The sequence below is a fragment of the Microtus oregoni genome, unplaced genomic scaffold, assembly GCF_018167655.1.
Source record: "Microtus oregoni isolate MIOR12 unplaced genomic scaffold, Mior012 000029F_ref0000214, whole genome shotgun sequence".
Classification (NCBI taxonomy): Eukaryota; Metazoa; Chordata; class Mammalia; order Rodentia; family Cricetidae; genus Microtus; species Microtus oregoni.
Window position 1 is genome coordinate 6,891,831 of NW_024543088.1, and position 18,736 is coordinate 6,910,566.

Sequence of the window (18,736 nt, forward strand, 5' to 3'; positions counted from 1 at the left end):
CACCCACACACCAAAAACATAATAAAGCCCTGAGACAGACAGAGGGCAGGTCTGGTTATTCTGAACTCCTTCTGGATCTGCAAGGAAGCAACTGTGATTTTAAAATCTAGCCAGCCCTCTTAGAGGAAAAGGCAGCCTTGTTTTAACGTTTGAAGAGCTCAGCAAGCCTGTTCATTTAATAACAGCATTCACAGTGGGGATTGGAGACTTTTCTTTGTTTTTTTCCCACTGTTTTTGTGTTATTTCGCGTTCATATGTGTGAGGATTGTGGCAATAGTACATCTTTGAAATGTCTTAGTGCTTCTCTTTGGTGCAGATCATAATGTATGATCTAAAAGATAGATTTGCTCTGTAAATTTTCATCTTCCTAAATGGATAGACTTGCAGGCTCCTGTCACTATCTATATTGTTCAATGTATAACTTGGGACATGAACTAAAAGAAGAAAAAGGATGACGGCATATGTGGAATGCGAAGTCTGTTCTAGACTGGTTCCTCTTCTAGCATTAGCCAGAGCTGAATGCATGCTGCTATTAACCAGATTTTTTTGTTCGTCTTCAAAGTGTTTACTATGCTTTATCCCTGGGAAAGCATAAAAATTTTAGAACAGGTGTATGTGCAGCCTTTTAGAAAAGTATTTCTGAGATATGCCCTCTTCTGTTGACTCAGGTAGCTTTAATCCCAATCATTTAGTATTCTGGACAATGATTTTCCTGTTCTATTCAGTAAGCCAAATAAAATGTTACACTAAATGACTGTAACACCACTGAATTTAAAATTCCCCATTTGAGTCATGTAGTCAACTGTCCATTGAAGTAACAGGAAAAGGATTTGCATATGGAGCCTGGTTTCTCCTTCAGAGCAAAATAGAAGGAACAGTTTATTGAGTACACTGTGGCGGGGGGCGGTACAGGGAAAGCAGTCAGTTTCTGGAGTCACCATTATGAAATAAATTACTGATTATGGTAAGGGCAGTAAACAGTGTCTTTGGGGGCACTCGTCCCTTGGAACTCTTTAGGATTCAGCTAATGCATTACAACTGGTGAAGCAAATCTTTTTTTTTTTTTTTTTTTTTTTGCGAAAAGAAGAGAAAAAAAAAAACATAAACAAAAAACAAGTTTCCACCTCCTCCCAGCCTCCCATTTCCCTTCCCCTCCTCCCACCCTTCTACCCCTCCTCCCACCCTTCTCCCCCTCCTCCCACCCTTCTCCCCCTCCCCCCACTCCTCTCCCCCTCCCTCTCCAGTCCACAGAGCAGTCCGGGTTCCCTGCCCTGTGTTAAGTCGTAGGTCCTCCCCCCTCCGTCCATATCTAGGAAGGTGAACATCCAAACTGGCTAGGCTCCCACAAAGCCAGCACATTAAGTAGGATCAAAACCCCCTGCCATTGTCCTTGGTGTCTCATCAGCCCTCATTGTTCGCCATGTTCAGAGAGTCCGGTTTTATCCCATGCTTTTTCAGTCACAGTCCAGCTGGCCTTGGTGAGCTCCCCGTAGATCAGCTCCACTGTCTCAGTGGGTGGATGCACGCCTCGTGGTCCCGAATTCTTTGCTCATGTTCTCCCTCCTTCTGCTCCTCCTTGGGACCTTGGGAGCTCAGTCCAGTTCTCCTGTGTGGGTCTCTGTCTCTATCTCTATCCATCACCAGATGAAGATTCTATGATGATATGCAAGATATTCGTCAGTATTGCTCTAGGAAAGGGTCATTTCAGGTTCCCAATCCTCAACTTCCTTAGCAATCAGGGAAATGCAAATCAAAACAACTTTGAGATATCATCTTACACCTGTCAGAATGGCTAAAGTCAAAAACACCAAGGATAACCTTTGCTGGAGAAGCTGTGGAGGAACGGGTACCCTCATCCATTGCTGGTGGGAATGCAATCTTGTGCAACCACTGTGGAAGTCAGTGTTTTGGTTTCTCAGGAAATTCGGGATCAACTTACCCCTGGACCCAGCAATACCACTCTTAGGAATATACCCAAGAGATGCTCTATCAAATGACAAAAGCATTTGTTCAACTATGTTCATAGCAGTATTATTTGTAATAGCCAGAACCTGGAAACAACCTAGATGCCCTTCAATGGAAGAATGGATGAAGAAAGTATGGAATATATACACGCTAGAGTACTACGCTGCGGTAAAAAACAATGACTTCTCGAATTTTGCATGCAAATGGATGGAAATAGAAAACACTATCCTGAGTGAGGTGTCCCAGACCCAAAAAGATGAACATGGGATGTACTCACTAATAATTGGTTTCTAGCCATAAATAAGGACCACGGAGTCTACAATAGGTGAACCTAAAGAAGCTAAGTAAGAAGGTGAACCCAAGGAAAAACATATAGTTGTCCTCTTGGCTAAGGGAAGTAGACCAAATTTCCGGGGAGAAAATGGGATCTTGGGGGTGGGGTGGGATGGGGGTAAGGGGAGATGGGGAGAGAAAAGGTAGAAGGGAAGGAGGGGGGACCTGGGGAAACAGGAGAATTGGGATAAAGGAAAGGTGGATAGGGGAGCACGGAACCACAATTCTTAGTTAAGGGAGCCACTTTAGGGTGGGCAAGAGACTTGACCCTAGAGGGGCTCCCTAGTGCCCAAGATGAGGTTCCCAGTTAGTTCCTTGGGCAGCTGAGGTGAAGCAAATCTTGAAGTGTAAACAGATGCATTCACTAACCGGTAACTTTTCCTGAGCATGTATGTTTCTTTACTGTTCCCTCGTGCTGCAAGGATTGTCGGTGGCAGCCCGAGCTGAGTCCTGGACTGGCATTTGTTCAGGGCCACAAAACCCAGACAAGGATTTTTCCACAGAAAGCAGTAACTCCCAGCTTACTTTACGGCTCAAGGAGGCTATGGGTAGTGAGTGGAGAGGTTTATTAAGGGAGAGATGACATCATCAGTGAAATCTTGGAGGGGGGACTTGTGTGCTACACTATATCCTTAAGTGATTAGATAAGAAGTTAATGGTTTATCATCAATAAAAACTAGGAGTAAGGCAAGTCTGCCTTTTTACTGAACTGGTTTTTCCCCCAGTAGGCATAGGGTATAGGGTAACAAGGCAAACTATGTAACAACCAGGGGAAGCATCTGTCTCTTGGTCCAAGAGCACCTCTGCCAAAGATTAGCATCCTCTAGGGGTTGTTTAGATCAAATGTTGACACCTTTTGCTCTAAGCAGTTGAAACAAGGAGAGGATGTTGGAGCCACAAACACTGCAGTGAATGAATGTACTGCTGCCAGGTCAGTAGACCTTAAGTGGAGTTCAGATCCCTGCCTGATCTGAACAGATTTCTTTACTGTAACTTGCTGAAACCTAAATGATTAAACTTGCACTTTAAACCCAAAACTGTCTTGTAGGCAGCCCAGATACCTATCCCTGGTGCTTCTCATTTAAATGACAAAGCAGGTTTCACTAACACACCCCCAGTATTAGGCTCTGTATAGAGACCATTTTAGCTGCTTTAAAAACCCAAATGATGATTTCTCAACATTGCATAAATGATTCCTACAGCTTTTCTTCCTGTCACCTGTCTAAAACCTCTCTTTCTTTCTGGGTGAGGCTATCCTTCTCAAGTTTTGTTTACAAAAAAATAAGTGGCCAGGCACAGAGAGTTCCTGCAAGCCCATCCAAGACCAAGTCCCTGAGAGGATGCTCTCTCCGAGGACTTGTGAAAACGCTACAGGATTTTCCCACTTCGATTGGAGACATTCAAGATAATAAAATAAATCTTACTTTATATTGCACATTAACTCTGCATCAGTCTAATTGTGTGCACTCTCCCAGACAGCTCTTTCTGCCCCTCCCCCCTGCCCTTTCACTGTCTATCCCAGCTTGCTCAGGTATCAGCAAGCTGCCACTCTCCTATATTTCTAAGCCATCCCAGCCATCCATGAAAAAAAAAAAAAAAAAAAAAAAAAAAAAAAAAAAAAAAAAAAAAAACACTTGCCGCTGTTCGTTCTTTAAATTTAAAACCTGTACTCTTCATTTAACTCTAAACATTTTTTTCATTCTAGTACTAGGGACCTATTTCTTTAACTGTATAACTGTCATATTAATTGCTATTTACCTTACAGGTATAGATAAAATATAGCTACAAAATAGCTGTCTCTTTGATTCTTCCACAGTATGAATTTCAGTACAGACCACAAATAGTAATAACCTGATAGATATAACATTTTTGCCTCTTAAAAATGATTCTTAGGGGCTTTAAAAGATCGATTTAGATCCAGCAACATTGTCACAACTAAAAGTAAACTCAGCTAAGTATTATTTGTTTGTAATTTGTTTTCCCACCTGCCTAATTCTTTGTGCAGGAGAGAAAATTTCCCTGTCTCCCTGGCCCAGTTTGCCTTTTTAAATCTGCCAAAACTGTGCACTTAAACATTTCAAGTGTGCACCCAAGAGATAAAGTTTCTTCTTTGAGATTCCTTAACTTCCTATTCTTCCATTAACATGTATTTATTCCACCAGATTTATAATCATTTAAGGAGTTAGAGATTGCTAGGCAGCTTCCTTGCCACAGCTGTGCACCTTGCCCTCCAGCTCTCTCTGCAGCTCTCACCCAAGGAATCCCTATTGCATTCTCCTGACACAGACTGCTCCAAGGCTGCCTGCAGGCCTCCCAGAGTCTGATGCAGCCTGCTCTTCCCTGGTCTCCATGGGTTTCCACTATGCTCCAGCCTTCAAGACAAGACCTACAACTTCTCCCCTTATCAGCAGGAAGCAACTATGAGAGAACTTCACATCTTATGTCACCTTTTACTGTATTAAACTCTATGCCCCAGAGACTAGACTGCCTTTAAACATATTCTATCACTAATGTCTATATTCTGCCCATGAGACTGTAATGTATATGTTATCAGACACTCTCCTCGTGTATTTCTGACAACTGTTCTGCTGTGAACATCTAGCTATGTATGTTTTGAGAAAGTTGGTATTGTCCTATCCTGAATAAAATGGGTTACCTTTGCCTTGATCACAAACTTTACGTATCAGGTCTATTTCAACTGCAAGCATGGTCCCACAGATGCATACCAGGTAATCTCTGCCTAACAATTCTTTATCAAAGTACATTCTAATAATCAATGACTAATAGAAAAAACTAGCCTTCTAAAGTAACAATCATTTCTTTAAGAAATCAATTCTACAACTCTTAGATGGACTTAAATACATCATGTCATAATAACTGTGAACTTTTATATTAGTGCTGTGTTTTACCATAGATGAGAGATATTCTAAAATTTTATAAAACTCATCTGTAGGATAGACAAACTAGTTCTCTGGTTGCCATCAATAGACTATTTGGCATTAATTTTAAAATTATTATTCCTTTCCCAGAAAAATATGCACAGTCTGTTTTTATTAAACAAAAGAAGTGGAGAAGTTGCAGCCACAAGTATTATACAATGAATGCATAGCTGACAGACCTATAGGCCAATTCTCAGGAATATACACCCCATATGGAGAACCGGATTGCAGAGCTTTGGGGACACTTGTGTTTTGGACAGTCACTGTCAATTCTGCAGAAATCTTGTGAAATCATGGCATTTCTCCCCTTCAAAAAGTTATTCACACCAAAGTACCCAAGCAGTATATGGGAACCAAATAACCTTCTCTCATTCACAAATGCCACACTACTTTTGAGCAATAACTTTCACTCTATGTTGAATAGTCAAGTCTACATTACATTAATACCCCATAATTTCCCTTGCTAATAGACCATGTAGAAATTCCAAAAAGATAGAAAGACAACATGCCCACCCTTACTGGCAAACAGGTCTGGGTATCATAAGCTGGTGATCACAGTTGAGATTGGGCTGAGGGGAGTGGGTGAGTCCAGGGTTTATGGAAGTCTACTGATCCTATCCAAAGGTTTGGAATGTCAGATATGTCCCCTTGGATACGGGCCCTTCTTGTGTGGTGTCACTTTTCCTGCAGGGCTGCTTTGTCAGGGCCTTCCTACCTATTTTTTATGATTCTGTAGTGCATGTAAAGATGACTGTTAATGTCTGTGTGGGTTATATAGGCTGGAGACCTCAAGCTAGGTGGGAACAGCAAGCACAGCATAACCACCAGGAACAGCAAAGTATTATGAGGAGCATAGTTAATAGAGAGGCCATAGAAAGAATAAACAGGACGCAATAAAAGGATGTATGTGAGTTAATTTATTTATTCTTTCTGCTCAGATCCTATTAGTCAGATTTCCCACTGCTATATCAAATCTTTCTGAACGCTAAATGGTTTAGTGGGGGTTACCCCCAAAAGAAACCTTGATAAAAGGTACTGAAGCTCTAAATTAACAGATCTGGTTTTCGATGCCTCTCTGCCACTTTGGTCATTGGTAGTGTAAGTCTGGAGGCCCCAGAAAAAGATGGATTGTCTTCTTTGGGCTGTGGGCAGATATTTAATTCTTTTTCTTGCTATCTGGGAGAGTAAAATATAAATAGTAAATCTCATGGACTAAAGTCATCTATAAATTTAGGTGAAGGTGAGTATGAAGATTTAGGAGTGTTTCACAGCAAGGTTACTTTAGGCCAATCTGTTATCTATAAATGAGGCAAAACCAGAGTATACTTATTTTTCTGTCTATTTGAGTGACTATCAATGTACAGTCTTATGAATGTAGTATTTCTATGCCCTTGAAATTTATGGATGGTTTTATTGTGTTTCTGTATTTTTTTTCCTCTTCAAACTGACCCATTTCTCTTACACCACACAGAACAAGTAAATGTTAATTGCTCTAAGTCATGTTAAGAGAGGAAAAAGCATTCTTAGTTTATACAATAAAAAGACAGTTTAAATTTTATGCTTCTGCCAGACCTCTATTTACACCCTATAAATGAAGGCTTTTCTTCTATATTGATTATTTTCTGAATTTTAAGAATAATATTGATGAATTTCAAAGAAAAATTTTAAATGTTATAAGAGGTAAAGAAAGAGTTCCTTTCCTCATTTATACTAAGCTTCCTACAACTGGAGCCACTATTATCATGCCCAGAAATTCTCTTTAAGTTTTCAGACCTGCAAAGATAGTTACCCATATGTCTTGGGTGTCTGTTAAATATTTGTTAGATTTGATGTTGGGCATCTTAATAGCAGGGGAAGGCTCTGGTTTTAGAAACTTTTAGACCTGAGTTTGATCCACCAGAGCCCATCGTGGAAAGGGAGAACTTGCCTTCAGAAATTGTATGAATGGTTTTAATGAAGTACTTTTGCCTGGATGCTTAATGCTGCTCAAATGCCTGCCAATAAAGATAATCACAAGAAGTTATAGTTCTGTGTATACACTGGTAAAAAGAATGAAGATCAGGTAATGGGGAACAGGTCTTTGTGACACTGTGCCTGCTTTTGCACATAGTTAGGGGAAATTGTGCCCAAAATGAGATCAAATCATACTAAACTATGGGCAATATATCCCAAAAAGGTAACAGATGAGAGTAAGTTATGGGAGAATTCTGTAGCCAGGAAACATCCAGTTCATTTACAAGGCAATTATGCCAATATGCTTCACGTCTTGATTAAAGCCTTCACAACAGAATCATTGATTCTGATGGGTAGATCCTAAAAAATGATAACTGTATAATTACTGCATAATCCTGTGGCTCACAGTAGGGAGTGATTCTGTAATTTCCCGGCATATACTAATGCATGTCATGTGAATGAAGACAGACCAGATTACTGGGTGTACAATTGGGGGGATTCTCTTGAGCAAATGAATATTTAAGGAAAAGGATTTTTGTAGATTTTTGTTTTGTTTTGCAAATAGGTACTGTGGAATACTCATATATACCATGACAATGTGTTGATGTCATTATTAGTAACAAAGTATAGGAAGGAAAACCAAACTGAGGACTCTGGGAAGAGCAAGAGCAGAGTCAGAGAATTCACAAACCAAATGCAGACATATAAGGAGATGAATGTGTTATGCTAATAAATGTACCACCACATGGCTGAGCATAGATAAGAAATATGGGTTAATTTGAAATGTTAGAGTTACCTAGTAATAAGCCTAAACTCTCTGCCAAGCATTTATAATTAATATTAAGTCTCCATGTCAGTTTTTGGAAACTGTCAGAAGAGGAAATCTCTGCCTACAAATGTGTATAGTCCTGATTGACAAAACTGGGTCATCCAAAAGTTTCAGACACAGGCCATTGACTGTAGCAGTGGTTTCATGTCACAGATCTAAATCAGCTCACATTACACAAGTTCACACTGCTGTGGGAAAATGCTTATGTATTCTTTGAATATGTATTCCTTCCATTGGTTAATAATATACCAGAATCGGCCCTTAGTTAGGCAGAATAAGGCTAGGCAGGAGTGTGCAAAGGAGATACAGAGATCAGCAATTAGACTTTGATATGACAGCATATGTCCAAGTTAATACAACTGCCAAGAAGGCCTGGCATAGACTTTCATCTTCTAAAGAACAGGCTGGGGAGTTGTCTAGTATAAGAGAGGGACCAGATAAATTATTTCAAGACTTGTCTCCAGACTGACACTGGCATTTAATAGATTGATTGGAGGTACAGAACCAGAGCATTCGATAGTTAAAGAGCTAGCATTTGAGAATCCTAATGACGTGCATAAAGCGACTCTAAAACCTGTTAGAAAGCAAGGTGTCATTGTCTACGAATGGCAGCCCAATAAGCCACAGTCAGCCCACAAATGGCACCTAAATGTGGGTCTGACCAGTGAACCTCAAAACATACAGAAGTGTGGTCTTGGGGGCTGGAGAGATGGCTCAGTGGTTAAGAGCACTGACTGCTCTTCCAGAGGACCCGGGTTCAATTTCCAGCACCCATACAGCAGCTCAAAACTGTCTGAAGATCAGTTCCAGGGGATCTGACACTTCACACCAATGCACATAAAATAAAAAGTTAAATAAACCATAAATAAAAGAAGTGTGGTCTTGTGTACAAGGGAGCATGTGAGGGATGCCACAAGAAAACTGCACCACAGGTGGAGAGGTAAGTAATGAGTGCACAGAAATGAGTAGTAGAGGGGGCTGGAGAGATGGCTCAGTGGTTAAGAGCATTGCCTGTTCTTCCAAAGGTCCTGAGTTCAATTCCCGACAACCACATGGTGGCTCACAACCATCTGTAATGAAGTCTGGTGCCGTCTTCTGGCCTGCAGGCATATATGTAGAAAGAATATTGTATACGTAATAAATAAATAAATATTTTAAAAAGTATAATAAAAGGTGTGTTTCAAAAAAAGAGAAATGAGTAGTAGATATAAAAAGGAAAGAGTTAAGCTGGGTATAAAATTGGGAGTAAAAATGCAAATATTTGTAAACATGGCACAAGGAAATAGTACTCAAGTATCTGTACAGTTACTTAGATGGATTTTAATTGGCGAGAGGAGCTGAAAAGAAGTAAAAACAAAGGCAGAAATTTTTACAGTTTTTAAATATTATAGTTTTCCCACAGCACTGATAGTGTATCCACTGCCATCTTCAGACAGTTCCAAGACTTGGAGAGACCAAAATAAGTTTCACCTTCACCCTTGCAACCAGCAGTGCTGTGCTCACCAAGCCACAGCTTCTCCCACCTCTGTCTGGATGAAAAGAATGAAGGGGGTATGGTGTTTGCCCTAGAATTGGCCTAGGATACTGCTGAGATTGGGGTAGTCCAAGCACACATGCTGTGGCCAGCAGAGTCTGACCCATGCTGTGCCTTGGAGCCAGGAAAGGCAGACAGGAGAGCTTAAAGGGCTATACCTCCCACAGTCAGCATACAGAGTCAGCCAATGGAAACACCTATAGGCTAATTGACCCATTAGACAAGGAGCCTATAACGGAAAAATCTATGGCCATTAACAGAGGAGAGGATTCAGAATTCTTCTAATTGTGTTATTACAAAAGATAAAACAATAAAGCAAGTATAGTAAAAATCGGGATGACTGTACCCACTTAAACTTAAGAATGTGGCAGTTCAAAGCCTCTGTAATGGTGGGCACTTAAGAACCTGAGCTAAATTTGCCAGCTGGTCATAGTCTGGAATGGGACATAGTCTGTACCTATCATGCAATCTTCTGGCAGGAGATAAAGATACCAGCTTAATTGTCATTTGGTGCTTGGGTTGCTCTCATGGCTGTCAGAAGTGCCTGTGACTCCTGGTGTCAGCCTGAAGCCACAGAACAAACATCATCTTTGGTTTCCTAAAATCTGTACTCATTAGTATTCTGTGTACCCTTCCATCTTTTGAACAGGAGAATCAGTCTACTGCACATTGTGTAATGGGCTGTGCTAGCGAGCCATTTCATGTCCAGGAGGATGAAGGCAGTGTGGTTGTGGATTGCAGGAGGACAGCTGTGTCATCTATCTGATAGAGGCATAAGTGATATTAAAATTCATATGTCTGCAGATCTGTAAAAGTCTGGGTCTGGGGTGGAAGCCAGAGCCAAGGAATTTTGTTCTGTCTCTTTAAGTGCACTGTAAGGCTCAGGGAGGTGCTCTTGTCACTCAAGCCTCACTAGCCAATCAAGACTTCCAGGCCGACCTGTCAGTCAGAAATCAGGCAGGGCTCTTCCTGCGCCTTGCTCCTGGATTGATTTTCAAGGTGAGCAGGCGCCAGTGGATTGTATTCTGTGCTGTGAGTGCTACTGCAGCGAGATCTGAGGAGAACATGGGTGAGCCTGGAAGCCACAACGTGGTGAGTAACGGGTTGCTGTTCCAAGACGAGGAGGAGAGGATGTGAGCCTTGGGAGTGAGTGTGGCACGCCCTCCTTGAGCAAGTGTAGGAACCCACTGCTACTATCAGTGTTTTCTGAGGTTCCATTGGTCCTTGCAACTCCCCATAACGAGGTCGTGGCCTCTGAATGACTTCCCTCTGTGGCCTGCGTCTGTGAAAAGCATTTCCAGCAGGGAATTGTGTGTAGAAACATCTTTGTGGTCCACATAAACGTAGTTTTGATACGTATGGAAGGCAGGATCCCAAACTTGGAGATGCCTAGTTTTTTTATTATCTTTCAGAAGCTTTGCCCTTTGTATTTAACATTTAGGAGTAAGATCCCTTTGAAGTGAGTTAATTTTGTGGAGTTTGTAAATGGCATTCTTGTGTTCCTTCCCACTCTACCACTAACCAGTTGTGCAGAAGAGTAGAAATTTGATATAAAGGCATCACCAGTGCTTAGGAGATATTAGCTGAGGAAGCCTGCCTCTAAATTACCCAAAGATAGCAAAGTAGTGTGCTAACTAGGCCTATTAGAGATTAGGATGGTAGCATACAAAATTGTTTACAAGGATTGTTTAAACATTTCTATCTAGACCATGACAGAGACACCACTGATTTATAAACGGCCACTACTCTGCTCCCAAATCAATGAAGAAACCTCTAACGTGCTGCTCAAGTCATTATGGGATCATAATGAACATTAGGGTATGGTGTGACTTAAAGTTCCAATTCTTTTTAGAGAAAATTATAGTTCTGTCAGATGTATATGCTGAGAGAAGTGACAGTCATTTGAAAGGAAAACGCTGTTGTGTTGAGAGCTGGCCATATCAATGATGTCTTTCCATTTAGGGTCCAACTCATGGAGAAGGAACTTAGCTCCTTCTCAAAACCAGGGATACTCTTGGCAGAGCCAGGAACAGTCTATTGAGTGTCTAGGCCTTGGGGTTTTGCCTAAGATCCTGAGTTATGGAGAATAAAATAGAACTCCATCATTGAAACCGGGAATATGTTTGCGTGAGATGGTAAGGATCTGGAACCAGTGCCTTTCTGGAGAGGTTCTTCAGATCCTGAGATCCCAACTCTTCCCACCACAGTGAGCTATGGTACCAAGGCCACTCTGGGCGTAGTTCATAATATTCTTTTTTTTGTGCTGGACGTTTTGAGACTGGGTTTCTCTGTAGCTTTGGAGCCTGTCCTGGTACTTTCTTTGTAGAACATGCTGGCCTCGAACTCACAGAGATCCACCTGCCTCTGCCTCCCAAGTGCTGGGGTTACAGGTGTGCGCCACCACCACCCGGCCAGTCCATAATATTCTTGAGATCGCCATTTTTTTAAATTTATTTATTTATTAAGGATTTCTGCCTCCTCCCTGCAACCGCTTCCCATTTCCCTCCCCCTCCCGCCTTTGTTTTTTTTTTTTTTTTTTTTTTGTGTGTGTGTGTGTTGCATTTTTTCTGTGACAGGGTTTTTCTGTGGCTTTGGAGTCTGTCCAGGAACTCACTCTTGGAGACAAGGCTGGCCTCGAAATTCCTGAGAGCCACCTGTCTCTGCCTTCCCAGTGCAGGGATTAAAGGCATGCTCCACCACTACCCTGCTATTGTGTTCCATTGCTTGATTAACCTTATTCTGAGTTTGTCTCATTGTGTGGCAATTTCTGCTGATTTTCTAGAAGTCTCCTATTTCCTCCCATTTCCCCTTACAAATGGTATACAAGAAGCTATTCATCTTAAGAAGCTTACTTGGAATAAGACATAGCTTAAAGAAGACTTCTCTGTCCCAGCTTTTATCATACCTTCGTTCCAGTTTTCCTGCCTTTCTCACCTTCTGGCACTGCACGTAGGGCCCTGTCAGTAAAGTATGACCTGCTGCTCAGGTAACTTACATACTTTTGACATAATTGTTGCAATATCCTTGCTGTGTAAGTTTCCCTATTCCCTAACTGGCAAGACTTGCAGTTTCCCATGGCTGTTTAATTTCTTCAAAGTGTAAGCTAGAATCTGCTCCTAAAAGAAACTCAAGGATGGTAATGTATGTGGAATGCATTGTTTATTCTAGATTCTCTCCTCTTTGAGCATAGGCCAGAGATGGATGCATGTTATCATTGTGCAGATTTTTCTTAATTTTTGTTTAAAGATTTCTGTCTCTTCCCTGCCACCGCCTCCCATTTCTCTCCTCTTCCCCCAGTCAAGTCCTTCTCCCTCATCAGCCCAAAGAGCAATCAGGGTTCCCTGCCCTGTGGGAAGTCCAAAGGCCACCCACCTCCATCCAGGTCTAGTAAGGTGAGCATCCAAACTGCCTAGGCTTCCACAAAGCCAGTACGTGCAGTAGGGTCTCTGTCTCTGTCTCTTTTAATTGCCTGATGAAGGTTAATATTCAGCAGGATGCCTATATGTTTTTCTTTGGGTTCTCCTTATTTAGCTTCTCTAGGATAACTAATTATAGGCTCAATGTCCTTTGTTTATGGCTAGAAACCAAATATGAGTGAGTACATCCCATGTTCCTCTTTTTGGGTCTGGCTTACCTCACTCAGGAGAGTGTTTTCTATTTTCATCAATTTGCATGCAAAATTCAAGAAGTTCTTGTTTTTTACTGCTGAGTAGTACTCTAATATGTATATATTCCCATGGCTATTTTATTTCTTCAAAGTGTAAGCTAGAGTCTGAACCTAAAAGAAACTCAAGGATGGTAATGTATGTGGAATGCATTGTTTATTCTAGATTCTCTGCTCTTTGAGCATTTGCCAGAGATGGATGCATGCTATCATTGTGCAGATTTTTCTTTATTAATCTCTTAAGTGTGAACAGTGTTTTCTCACTGGAAAGGTATATTCTAGAATATCTGCACTTCCAGCATTGTAGAATAATGTTGGTGAGATAAGGTCTCTTACGTTTTTATATGAGACCTCGATTTCATTCTGTGGCATTCCAGGTCAATGACCTTGCTGTCTTGATTTAAAATTCTTTTTTTTTTTTGAGACAAGGTTTCTCTGTAGCTTTGGTCCCTGTTTCAGAACTAGCTTTTGTAAATCAGGCTGGCCTTGAACTCCAAGAGACCGGCCTGCCTCTGCCTCCCAAGTGCTGGGATTAAAGGCGTGTGCCACCACCACCCGGTAATGATTCAAAATTTTTAAATGACTGTGTGGCCTCAGACTTTTGAAATTACCCACTTGAGTCATGAACTCCACTATTCATTAACTCACAGGAGAAGGACCTGCATGTAGAACATGGTGTCTGCCTTCAGATCAGAATAGAAAGAATAGTTAACAGAGAGCACTACAGGCGAAATGGGAGGAAATCAGCTGCTGGAGTCACCAGTCTGAGAAAGGACCTGATTGTGGCAGTGTGGTAGTTTCAAGGTTATTGGCTCCTATAATCTCATAGGGATTGTTGCTATTACAAAGTGTATCTTTGTTGGAATCTGTATGGTCTTATTGAAAGAAGTGTGGCACTTGGGATGGGCTTTGAGAATTCCTATATTCTGGATACTGCCAAGCATTTCAGTCAACTTCCTGTGGCCTGCAGCAAAATTGTCCTGCACAACATATTCTCCCCACCATAATGACAATGGACAACTTCTGGAAGTCTAAAATAGCCACCCCGATTAAATGTTTTTTAATACGGGTTATGGTGCTCATTGTATCTCTTCACATGCATAAAATTCTTAAGTAACACAGGTGGTTTCTGTAATTTTTTTTTTTTTTTTGGTTTTTCGGGACAGGCTTTCTCTGTAGCTTTGGAGCCTCTCCTAGAACTAGCTCTAGTAGACAATGTTGGCCTTGAACTCACAAAGATCTATCTGCCTCTGCCTCCTGAGTGCTGAGATTAAAGGCGTTTGTTTTTGAAAGACGATATGTTTCTGTGTAGCTCTGGGTACTTAATGTAGCTCCTTAAACCATGTTGTCCTTACTCACAAATACAAATGATTCTGGCTTCTGCACAGAGGGATTAATGACAAAACAACAGTGTTGTTTGTGTGTGTGTTTGTGTTTGTGTGTGTATTGTTTGATTGTCTGATGAGCCTGGAATGTAGATTTTTATATATTTCAATGATAAACATCTATGCTAAACTTCACCTACATCTTGAAATTTGAAGTTTGGTGGAGGGTATCATTCTCTTTCCCAGGAGTGTAGTATGCATGACATTAATACCTCTGCCTTGTGAATCATTGCAGTGCAGGAGTGTGACTTTCTACCTGCCTCTAATTTTTTTTCTTTTGAATGCTTTCAATGAATATGAGGTTGTATCTATATACAAGGGTATGTACCACATGTGTTCTTGTTCCTCATGGTAGTCACAAGAGACGACAGCACCTATGAAGTTGAAGTAATGGATAATTACAAGTCCCCTTTAGTACTGGCAATTTTCCCACTCATCTGCAAGGACAGGAAAACTGCTTAATTGCTGACCCATCTCCCTTACTCTATGTTGTTTATGATCATCATTTGCGGGGCTGATGTTTTCTTTGTTCCATTTGTAACTGTTTAAACATGCACTCCATTTATTCAGATCTTAGTATGCAACAGTTTAAACTGGGCAACTACAGGTTCTCGAAGATGAATGTAGAACTAAAGTGAATACAAAAGTTTCTAGCCGGGCGGTGGTGGAGCACGCCTTTAATCCCAGCACTCGAGAGGCAGGCGGATCTCTGTGAGTTCGAGACCAGCCTGGTCTACAAGAGCTAGTGCCAGGACAGGCTCCAAAGCCACAGAGAAACCCTGTCTCAAAAAAAAAAAAAGTTTCTGTAAGTTCTTCAGTAGATCCTCTGATTTCCTCTTACATTTTTTATTTGAGTGATTTTTGGATGGATACTGGGATTTATTAATTTGTAACTCTGGCTTACCTTTAACTCTGCATAGGTTTTGACTGACATCCAACTCAATTTAATTCATCTGCTTTTATATTGATTGCTGGGATTAAAGGCAAGTGTCAGTATACCCAATTTCCCCATCTCTTTTTTAAATAATCATTGCTCTTACTATTTCTGTAATGTTTTCTCAGTAGTGTTGATCTGCTTGCTTCTCTGTGTCTCTATGTCTGTACATTGGCATTTCTTTCTTAAAGCCGTATCCTATTTAAAGGGCCAAGGAAGGGCACATAGGAACCTCTTCTTCAGTTTCCTTCTAAAGTGACTGGTGATTACATTATAATGTAATGTAATGAAAGAAGTATGGGAAGCTGCAACATTATACAAATATACCATTTTAAAAGAAGTATCCAATGTCAGGATCACACTTTGTTTTACTGTTGGTTGAATTATTCTAGAATTCAGTGACCTTTGAGGATGTTCACATTGACTTCACTGAGGAGGAGTGGATTTTGCTGAATCCTTCCCAAAAGAGTCTCTACAAAGATGTGATGCTGGAGACATACAGGAACCTCACTGCTACTGGTAGGACTGTGAACTTTCCTTTACATTTTAAAATAAGGGGATTACTCTGTATTATTTATTTATACTTTTGGTATATGTGTTTGAGAAAGAGTAAAAATGAGTCAAATAATTAAGGCATAGGTCACTTAAGATATTCAATTTTGTACATATGATTAATATATTATTTACTTTTTGTTACTGTATTAGGCTACAGTTTGGAAGACCATAATTTTGAAGAGTATTGTCAAAGTGCTAAAAAACATGGAAGGTAATTTTTATTTGCAACTTGGTATATATTTGTCTCTGAAGAAGTTTTAATTTGTCCTGGAACACTTAAAGAAAAACAATAATATAAATGAACACAGCTTAAAGTATATTGATGTGTATTAATATCTCATAAAACCATATGCCTCAATATAACATAACTGGTCTATGTTTCCAAGGCATTCCTCTAAAATCAGAAGAGAAACAAATGATTCCTTACCTGATCCCACCATTTGAGTCCTAGTCCCATGAGAACTATGCTGTAGAGCTGCCAATCCATTTAGTTTCATAGCACTCAGACATTGCACAGGGAACACACATACACACATTGACTAGATAATAAGTCTATGTTTAGAACTGACCAAAAAATAAATACTCAGTAGTAAAGCCAGTGTTACTTGACTAGATAATAAGTCTATGTTTAGAACTGACCAAAAAATAAATACTCAGTAGTAAAGCCAGTGTTACTTATGTACTTGTGACTTTGCCAAACTTATTGAAAGAGTTAGTTTATGAGAGTCAAAAAGTCTCATCTTGAGAAAGCTTAATTCCTATACTACGTGTTTGTGATGAAACTCTGTAAATTCAATTGAAAACCATTTATTTCTTCTTCATTTGATAAGAATGTCATATGTCACAAGTGAGCTTCCCAAAATGAAAAGAGAGACTGTATCTCCTTCAGAATAATGAGAAGATATGAAAGATATTTAGTATTTCAACACTGGGTAGATTTGTTGAATGTGCTATAAGATTATATGTAATTCATTTTCAAATTTTTTGGGAAGATATCAGCAAACTCACACTGAAGTTAAGCCCTATGGGTGTTGGAATGTGTACTTACTTTTGTTTGTCCTCGTACACTTTCTTGTGGTAGATATTGCACTACAAGAAAACATAAGAATCCAAAAGATATGTAAGGTTATTTAAAACTGAGTTAGTCTAGTTCCTTTCAAATATGTAAAAAAAATTCATATTAAATCATGCTATGAATGTGGGTCATTTGGAAACAGACCCTTACCATCAAAGATTCTTCATAGACACAAAACATCCCATACTATAGGAGAGCACCATGAATATAAAACTGAAAATCTTATTCCTCTTTACAATAAAGCAAAATTATAAAATTAATTCATATAGATACTAAGATTAATCAGGGTAATGTACATGGTAAAACTTTTGCATTTGCCAATTATCTTTGCAGGTATGAAAGAATCCATAATGGAAAGAAACTCCCTGAGTATGCTCAATGCGTTAAATCATTTGCATGTTATAGTCATCTTCAAAGACATGAAAACAATTATTTTACAGAGAAGCCATATGATGGTATTCAATATGCTGAAGCCTTTGGAAATACCAGTTGTCTCCAAATACTTAAAAGAAGAACACAAGCTGGAGAGAAACCAAATGAATATAATCAAGGTGATAAGGACTTTTCATATGTAAGAAGTCTCCAAGTTCACAACAGATTACACACTGGAGAGAAAACCTACAAATGTAATCAATGTGATAAAGCTTTTTCAAAATGCTTTAAACTCCAAACACACAAAAGAACACATACTAAAGAGAGACCCTATGAATGTAATGAATGTGGTAAAGCATTTTCACGACAAGATAGTCTCCAACTACATAAAAGAACACATACTGGAGAGAAACCCTACACATGTAATCAATGTGGTAAAGCCTTTTCAATTAAGAGTAATCTTCAAGTACATCAAAGGACACATACTGGAGAGAAGCCTCATCAATGTAATCAATGTGATAAAGCTTTTGTGAGTCATGGTGAGCTTCACAGACATAAAAGAAGACATACTGGAAAGTAGCCCTTTGAATGTAATCAATGTGATAAAGCTTTCTGGGAGCACTCTAAACTCCGAATACACAAAACAACACACACTGGAGAGAAACCCTATGAATGTAATCAATGTGGTAAAGGCTTTTCATATATCAATAGTCTCCAAGTTCACAAAAGAATGCATACTGGAGAAAAACCATATGAATGTGATCAATGTGATAAAGCCTTTTCACAATTCATTAATCTACAAACACATAAAAGAACACATACTGGAGAGAAGCCATATGAATGTAATCAATGTGATAAAGCCTTTTCACATTGCAGTAGTCTAAAATCACATAAAAGAACACATACTGGAGAGAAACCTTATAAATGTAATCAATGTAGTAAGGCCTTTGCATGTCATAAAAGTGCACGCATCCATAAAGGAACACATGCTGAATAGAAACCCTACAATTTTAGCAAATGTGGTAGAGCCTTTGTATGTGGCAACAGGCTTTAAATCTTGAGAAAAAAATCATACTGCAAAGAAACCTTTTTTTTAATTTTTGAGACAGTGTTTCTCTGTAACATTGGAATCTGTTGTGGAACTCACGTATAGAAGAGGCTGGCCTTACACTCACAGAGATTTGTCTGTCTCCCAAAT

The 18,736-nt window shown here is 39.8% G+C and overlaps 1 pseudogene; it reads left to right on the forward strand.

Annotated features, from left to right (window-relative positions):
- The window catches only part of LOC121464649, a 237,874-nt pseudogene that overhangs the window by 173,499 nt on the left and 45,639 nt on the right, over positions 1-18,736 (forward strand).